Below are 9100 nucleotides of genomic sequence, written 5' to 3'. Positions count from 1 at the left end.
GAACCGACGCCCAGCGCGCACTGGTGAGTTCATCGGGGGCCTCGGAAGAGACGCGATTTGATCGACCCCAGAGGGCACAACGGTGCAACACACTCATATAGTGGAGAAGCTGTTGTGGACGGCGGTGAAGAACCGGTCCCTTAGACATGGGGGAGGAGCAGCTGCAGGCCACGGTGAAGAACCGGTCCTTTGGATAAGGTAGGAACCTTTTAAAATCCGGATTATATGCTCTGTTGGAACCTGGGGACGCCCAGAGTTACCCTGTAGGTATGGGACAGGGACAGAGCTCAGAGGTTAGGGCACGGTGTACGCCCCTAGAGTGCATTCTAGCTAACTGGAAGGTATTTGGTGTGGATCCGATGACTAAGAGCCAATTAAAACGATTCTGTACAGTTGACTGGCCTCAATATCAACTAGAGGACCAGGAGTGGTGGCCACCAGGAGGGTCAATTAATTACAACACGATCCTCCAATTAGTTTTGTTTTGTCAGTGAATGGGTAAATGGAATTAACATATGTATGCGCATTTGTTTCTGACTTTATGTACTCGACCAGATATTTTACAGCACTGTAATCTGACTCCGACTGGTTCGGTAGCAGCTAATGTTAGTCCCCAGACTCCCACCCCCACTGTAATGGCAGAGCCGGTGTCCCCTTCGGCCCCCACACCCCCACCGTATGAGGGTAGGATGCCTCGGGTTATAGAGATTGCCCCCTCTATCCTTTGCTTACCGAGACTGTTGTGGCTTGCCCAGGGGCAGATGGACGTCAGGCTACCACTATGCAAGTTTACACCCGTGTGCCGTTCAATCCAATAGACTTAGCAGCTTTTAAAACACAGACTGGGGAATTCTCAACGAATGCAAGCAGGTTTATTTCAGTCTTTGAGGGGTGCCTCAGTAGTCACAAGCCGATTGAGACCACTGTAATATCCTCCTGAAAACCCTGTTGTCTGAGGTGGAGAGGGATCAGGTTACAGCTAAGGCACACACAGCAGTTATGCTGAGAATCTGCAACAATATGTTGCAGAGTCAGACTGCCTGAAACTAAGCAAGGCGAAACAGGGGAGATATGGAAGAACAATGCTGAATAAAGCAGCTTTATGTATAGCTTAACAAATGATACAGATAATCAGGGAACTAGCTGGGAACTGAATTGGCTCGCTATATGGATACTTGGGGCAGCTTGCTATTGGACAAGTATGCTGGATAAAAGGATGTATAAAAGCCTGTGTAACTTCCTGCTCTGTTGTGCAGGATTTGAGATTTTATTCTCCCTGTACCTTTTTGCAGCTGCAAATAAACTTTTCTGCTTCTCCACCCCCTTGTGATTATTGGGTGTAGCACACCGGGTAACGAACCACTCAAGCTGTTGTTCAGCCTCTCCGCACTGGGTGCCGGCAACACTACCTAGGAGATCATGGCTGAGAAGAGGTTTCTGGGTTGGGGGGGTCTAGGGTAGGGGGAGCCAGGTTACAAAGGAAGCCTATGGTTCAGGGAACCCAATGGTTTTACATTGAGAAATGGACCTTTGGAGGGCTCACTACGGTTGCATCGCTGCACTAGGTTGGAGAGCAAAGGCAGAAGAATAGGAACAGTAGAGCAGCGTTCCCTTAAAAGCTGCTTAACAGGTGACACCAAAGTATTGATACAGCAAGAAGGCCAAAAGTGCATGCTGCCCCAAGCACCATTATGTGTCGCCCCACGCTCCGCAACCCCTACAACGGCCGCTGTCAAACAGAGGCGGCGTTGTTTATCCGTTTCCCCACCCTGGCCGCGCAGTGGGTGTGGCTGAGCTATACTGTATTGATATCATAGGCCTGCCGGGGCTGCTACTACCCGCCCTAAAGGTCGCTTCAGGGCTTGCAGCGGACTCCTGGAGAGAGAGAGAGAGAGAGAGAGAGAGAGAGAGAGGAGGGGGGGGGCGGAGCCCGTGTAAACGGTGCAGCAGCTCGAGGCAGCAGTTGCTCGCCCCTTTCCGTGTCCCCCGGCACCAGGGAACGGGGGAGACAGAGGTGAGGCGGGGCGAAGGGCAGGGAGCTGGGTGCGTGGGCGCCCCTGCGCTGGGGGCAGACGGAGCAGCCTGCTGGAGAGGGAGCTGGGCAGCGGCAGGGGGCAGCGTCCTGGGAGGGGAGAGCTGTGCAAAAGGTTGAGCCCGTTGCCGGGAACAGACAGCGCTCCGGGGTGGGAGCTGGGCAGGGGCTGCACCCTGGGCGGGAGAGAGCTAAAGTAGGGCAGGGGGCAGAGCGAAGACGGAGGAGCTGTAGTGAGGCCCCTGGGTGGGGGCTGCACAGGAGCATGGGTAGGGGAAGGTGTTGAGGGAAGGGTCTTTCCCCCACGAATAAGAAGTAAAAGGGAGGAGGAGCCCCCACGTGTGTGTTTCTTGTACGTTTCAGATTGATCACAGCCATTCTACTCCATTACTCCTATTCTTGCAAAGTAGCGCATTTCTAGGTCCTTGTGTCGGGAGCAGCACCACTGTTTTTATTTTTTTCTTAGCTGAGGGATGCCCGCTAGGACCAAGTTTGAAAGCGGCCCCTGCCCTAGGAGACTGGGCATATGATGGAGGAGCTGGCAAGAAGCTAATACCAACATGGCTGCAACTTGGCCAAGCCACTGTTTTTGGTGAGGGAATACGGAGTGCACGTGCTTTAACTTTAGACTCTCTGAGTAGTTCCACTCACTTTGATAGTACTGCTGACAGCTGTAAAGTTAAGGGGTTTTGTGGGATTAAGGCCTTAATCGGAGACTAATTAGAAATGGACAATAGTATTGGAGATTAGAATATCAAAACCTGAGTTTTCTACCATAAGGCCAGGCTGTTGGTAATCTAGATTTCTACAAGTGGTTTTTAAGATATTAAAAGGTGATAAGTGAGAAGTTCAAATGCAAGGGTTTTTTTTTGTTTGTTTATTTTTAATCAGAATGTTAAAGGGTCTGCTTAAAATAAATGAAAGTTAAAATTTAAATCCTTATATCCACAACACTTTATTTGAGGAATGAAATGATAAATCACTTGTTTATACCTTTTGGATAAAAATCTATCCAATTTGTCAAAAATTGTTAGCAGGGTGCATTATGAATGAAGAAAAGTGAACCTGTTGTCATGTAAATCCATTTGATTTGAGTTTGAATTGATTTGGATTTGAATTGGTTTTTAGAAATCAGTGGCTTCAGAAATGTTTGGGATTGCTTTTTCCTTTTTTCCTTTCAGGTTCCATTTTGCAGCAATGTGTTGGTTAGTAGCGAGCTGCCCAGAAGCTGATTAAATATCTGGGCTGCAGAGTTCGCTTTTCTCAGGATTACTTAGCCGTGATGCCACAGTAGAGAAAATCACTTGCATTCTTGTGTTAATCTATGAAATTTCTGTTTGTCTCTTTGAATTGTGCAACATAAAGATGGGTGGATAGAAAGCTGGCTAGATTGTTGGGCTCAACGGGTAGTGATCAACGACTGGATGTCTAGTTGGCAGCCAGTATCAAGCGGAGTGCCCCAGGGGTTAGTCCTGGGGCTGGTTTTGTTCAACATCTTTATTTATGATCTGGATGACGGGATGAATTGCACCCTCAGCAAGTTTGCGGAAGACACTAAGCTGGGGGGAGGAGAGGTAGATACGCTGTAGAGTAGGAATAGGGTCCAGAGTGACCGAGACAAATTGGAGGATTGGACCAAAAGAAATCTAATGAGGTTCAACAAGTACAAGTGCAGGACTCTGCACTTAGGATGTAAGAATCCCATGCACCACTACACTATGGGGACTGACTGGCTAAGCAGTAGTTCTGCAGAAATGGACCTGGGTGTTGGGAACACTGGGGCATGGCCACTAGGTAACTCGAGGGGATGGAAGACCACGAGTGTCGATGAAGCCCCCTCGCACTAGGCCCCGGTGTCCTTGGCCCCCCTCCTGCCTGGAGGCACTCGCAGCAGCTCTGCGTACTAGGCCCAAGTGTCCTTGGCCCCCCCGCCTGGAGGCGCACACAGCAGTTATGCTGAGAATCTGCAACAGTATGTTGCAGAGTCAGACTGCCTGAAACTAAGCAAGGCCAAACAGGACAGATATGGAAGAACAATGCTGAATAAAGCAGCTTTATGTATAGTTTAACAAATGATACAGAGAATCAGGGAACTAGCTGGGAACTGGATTGGCTGGCTATATGGATACTTGGAGCAGCTTGCTATTGGATAAGTATGCTGGGAAAAAGGATGTATAAAAGCCTGTGTAACTTCCTGCTCTGTTGTGCAGGATTTGAGATTTTATTCTCCCTGTACCTTTTTGCAGCTGCAAATAAACTTTTCTGCTTCTCCACCCCGTTGTGATTATTGGGTGTAGCACACCGGGTAACGAACCACTCAAGCTGTTGTTCAGCCTCTCGGCACTGGGTGCCGGCAACAGCTTTTGGCGTCCCTGGGTGGGCGACGAGGCTGCAATTTAGCCTTGCCCGGACCCCTCCTGGAGGTCGAGGATTGCGACAAGAACCGACGCCCAGCGCGCACCGGTGAGTTCATCGGGGGCCTCGGAGGAGACGCGATTTGATCGACCCCAGAGGGCACAACGGTGCAACGCACTCATATAGTGGAGAAGCTGTTGTGGACGGCGGTGAAGAACCGGTCCCTTAGACGTGGGGGAGCAGCAGCTACAGGACGGCGGTGAAGAACCGGTCCCTTGGATAAGGTAGGATCCTTTTAAAATCCGGATTATATGCTCTGTTGGAACCTGGGGACGCCCAGAGTTACCCTGTAGGTATGGGACAGGGACCGAGCTCAGAGGTTAGGGCACGGTGTACGCCCCTAGAGTGCATTCTAGCAAACTGGAAGGTATTTGGTGCGGATCCGATGACTAAGAGCCAATTAAAACGATTCTGTACAGTTGACTGGCCTCAATATCAACTAGAGGACCAGGAGTGGTGGCCACCAGGAGGGTCAATTAATTACAACACGATCCTTCAGTTACTCCTGTTCTGTCAGAGAACAAGGAAATGGAATGAACATATGTATGCGCATTTGTTTCTGACTTTATGTACTCGACCAGATATTTTACAGCGCTGTAATCTGACTCCAACTGGTTCGGTAGCAGCTAATGTTAGTCCCCAGACCCCCACCCCCACTGTAATGGCAGAGCCGGTGTCCCCTTCGGCCCCCACATCCCCACCTTATAAGGGTAGGATGCCTCGGGTTACAGAGATTGCCCCCTCGGTGGGACTCTATCCTTTGCTTACCGAGACTGTTGTGGCTTGCCCAGGGGCAGATGGACGTCAGGCTACCACTATGCAAGTTTACATCCATGTGCCATTCAATCCAATAGACTTAGCAGCTTTCAAAGCACAGGCAGGAGAGTTTTCCACCAACCCAAGCAGGTTTATATCAGTCTTTGAGGGGTGCCTCAGTAGTCACAAGCCGGACTGGGATGATTGTAACGTCCTCCTGAGAACCCTGTTGTCTGAGGTGGAGAGGGATCAGGTTACAGCTAAGGCAAGGGGAGCGTCAGCTTTCAAGCAAAAGAAAGGAAGCTATCTGTCAAGTTCCTACCCCAAGTAACCGTAAGCGGCTCAGGGCATTTCTGGGTATGGCAGGCTTTTGCAGGATATGGATCCCAGAGTTTGGACTGTGGGCTAAACCCCTGTACGACTGTGTAAAAGGAGCAGATCATGACCCCTTCTATTGGACCCCAGAGGCTGATAGGGCATTTAAAATCCTGAAAAGAAAATTGATGGAAGCCCCGGCTCTGGGCCTGCCAGATCTCTCTCAGCCGTTTCAGTTGTATGTACATGAACGAAGGGGGGTGGCGCTAGGAGTGCTTACAGAGCTGTTAGGAGCATGGAAGCGTCCTGTGGCTTATTTTTCTAAGCAACTGGATCAGGTTGCAAAGGGTTGGCCGGCATGTTTACGGGCGGTCGCAGCTACTGCCCTATTGCTTGAGGAAGCCGAGAAGCTAACATTGGGAGGGGTTATGCAAATCTATACTCCCCATATGGTCCGAGCCTTATTGGATGCAAAGGGAGGGCTTTGGCTCACCCAGGCTCGGATTGCTCGGTACCAGGCTAAGCTGTTAGAGAACTCTGAAGTCACCCTACAGCCTTGCCCCTCCCTTAACCCAGCCACTCTCTTGCCAGAAACAGAGGAACAGAAACATGACTGTTTAGAGATCATAGATGTCCAGTACTCCAGCCGTCCGGATTTAAAGGATGTACCTCTCCCAAATGCAGATTATGAGTGGTACACTGATGGTAGCAGTACTGTAATAGATGGGCAAAGGAGGGCGGGTTATGCTGTTGTGACCCTCCATGACACTATGGAAGCTGAAGGTTTGCCTGCTGGGACCTCTGCCCAGCTTGCCGAACTAATAGCCCTGACCCGTGCACTTGAACTGTCAAAAGGAAAGCGGGTCAACATTTTTACTGATTCAAAGTATGCTTTTGGTGTGCTGCATGCTCATGCTGGCCTATGGAAGCAAAGGGGAATGCTGACAGCCCAAGGCTCCCCAGTCAAGTACGGGCCCCAAATCCTCCAGCTCCTAGAAGCTGTACAACTCCCCTCGGAAGTGGCGGTGGTACACTGTAAAGCCCATCAAAGGGAGGATCAAGATGTGGCCAGAGGTAACGCCCGGGCAGATAGAGAGGCTAAGCATGCTGCCACCCTGCCATCCCCTCAGGCTGAGAACGCCCATATGCATGCCCTTATCCCATCAGTAGGGGAGCTTCCAACCCCTCAGTACTCTGGGGAGGAGAGACAGCTAACTGACAAACTCAGTCTCCGGGAAAAGGAGGGATGGCTCCATTCCCCAGAAGGGAAGGTCCTCTTACCAAAGGGCCTAATCCGGCCAGTGCTGCAGAAACTACATCAAACCACTCATGCTGGCAGGGAAGCACTTATCCAACTAATGGGAAAATACTTTATCACTTCCGGACTCCGACCCCTGGCTGCCCAGGTACAAGCGGACTGCTTAGTCTGCCAAAAGAATAACCCCCGACCGGGACATCCTGTGCCACCAGCTGCCCTAGAACCCACTCCGGGCCCCGGACAAGTGTGGCAAATAGACTTTACTGAGTTTCCCCGAACCCAAGGGTTCAAATATCTCCTTGTTATAGTGGATCGGTTCAGCGGATGGCCAGAAGCCTTCCCATGCCGTAACTGCACTGCCAGGACAGTGGCCCTCAAGTTTGTTAAGGAGCTCATTCCTCGCTTTGGACTCCCCCTGTGGATGGAATCTGACAACGGGACACACTTCACGTCAAAAATCATTCAAAGCATCTCACATGCCTCACAGATCCCCTGGAAACTCCATACGCCCTGGAGACCGCAAGCCAGTGGGGTAGTGGAGCGTACCAATCAGACCCTCAAACGGCATCTCTCAAAAGTGTGCCAAGAAGCCTCACTGCGATGGCCTGATGCTTTGCCCCTCGTCCTACTCCGTATCTGCGTTCTCCCAAAGGGTAGATTAGGGCTCAGTCCCTTTGAAATTATGTTTGGAAGGGCATGGCCCATGAATGGCACCCCGGTTCTGTCAGGGGAATGGGAGTTGGGTAATGGTTTTTTGTCACAGTATATGTGTTCCCTGTCTGCTGTTCTCTTGTCTCTTCACAGGTATACCAAGGATTCCCAGCCTCTCCCCTTGGACTCTCCCGTTCACTCCTTACAGCCCGGTGACTCCGTGCTTGTTCGCACCTGGAAAGACGAGCCTCTCCAGGAAAAGTGGAAAGGACCCTATACCGTCCTGCTGATCTCCCATACAGCGGCAAAGATCGAGGGACAGAAGAACTGGATCCATCACTCTCGTCTGAAGGCAGTACCCGCCCCCTCGTCAGCAGAACAGTGGACCGTCCAACCTGCTGACTCCTCATCTAGTGACGATCTCGGGCTAAAGCTACTGTTTAAAAGACACAAATAGCGGGCACCTTAATGCTAAAATGGGCCCACCCAGGTACTGGAGACCATGGGTTGGGAAGACTCTGGTAATAATTAATTGGGTAACATTGTTATTCTTTGTATTGGTATTTCCAAATGGTGCATATCGGGAGCATAACTCCTTTGTTTTGCTTGCGCACCATGTTGCTACTTTAACAAACCAGACTGATTGCTGGGTGTGTGCTCCAACTCCACTATCCCCCAAAACGGGAATGCCCCTTGACATGCTGCCCTTGACCCTAGCAGAATTAGCCACCACCAAAGAGCAGGAAAGAACGGACTCACCGTTCTGGAACAAGACCTCTTTACAGCAGGCCACCTATCAGGACCAGGAGTATTCAGTTGCAGTACTCACTGAGGGAGTGTTATGTTTTACCCGAAACCAATCTGATCCCTATGGGCATCCTGTGGGAAAGAGCTCCTGTGTTATTACACAGTGGGCTGATGGGTATTGGATAAAGACCAAAAGGCGAGGCCAGCAATGTGGGTGTAATGGTTCCTCCCCTTTTAGGGAAACACTTAGAAATAATCTTACCACAAAAAAGGGGTTTGAAAATGTAACTTGCCGTCCAGTTAATATCTCCAATGTAGCAAGCCCAAGTGAGAAAACTCAGAGCCAAGGCTGTTGAGTGTTCTCAAAGGGGGGAGTTGTTGGGAACACTGGGGCATGGCCACTAGGTAACTCGAGGGGATGGAAGACCACGAGTGTCGATGAAGCCCCCTCGCACTAGGCCCCGGTGTCCTTGGCCCCCCTCCTGCCTGGAGGCACTCGCAGCAGCTCTGCGTACTAGGCCCAAGTGTCCTTGGCCCCCCTGCCTGGAGGCGCACACAGCAGTTATGCTGAGAATCTGCAACAGTATGTTGCAGAGTCAGACTGCCTGAAACTAAGCAAGGCCAAACAGGACAGATATGGAAGAACAATGCTGAATAAAGCAGCTTTATGTATAGTTTCACAAATGATACAGAGAATCAGGGAACTAGCTGGGAACTGGATTGGCTGGCTATATGGATACTTGGAGCAGCTTGCTATTGGATAAGTATGCTGGGAAAAAGGATGTATAAAAGCCTGTGTAACTTCCTGCTCTGTTGTGCAGGATTTGAGATTTTATTCTCCCTGTACCTTTTTGCAGCTGCAAATAAACTTTTCTGCTTCTCCACCCTGTTGTGATTATTGGGTGTAGCACACCGGGTAATGAACC

General features: G+C 50.4%; 1 long non-coding RNA gene across 1 annotated transcript; it reads left to right on the top strand.

Moving 5' to 3' along the window:
* Positions 1-1875: 1875 nt before the first annotated feature.
* Positions 1876-5789, top strand: LOC140910326 (uncharacterized). The gene is made up of 3 exons (XR_012158537.2): positions 1876-2014; positions 2499-2624; positions 4330-5789. It is a non-coding gene; the product is annotated as an uncharacterized LOC140910326 (long non-coding RNA).
* The last annotated feature ends 3311 nt before the right edge of the window (positions 5790-9100 follow it).

Source organism: Lepidochelys kempii, chromosome 4 (assembly GCF_965140285.1).
Source record: "Lepidochelys kempii isolate rLepKem1 chromosome 4, rLepKem1.hap1, whole genome shotgun sequence".
Lineage (NCBI taxonomy): Eukaryota > Metazoa > Chordata > Testudines > Cheloniidae > Lepidochelys > Lepidochelys kempii.
This window is presented reverse-complemented; position numbering and strand designations above follow the sequence as displayed.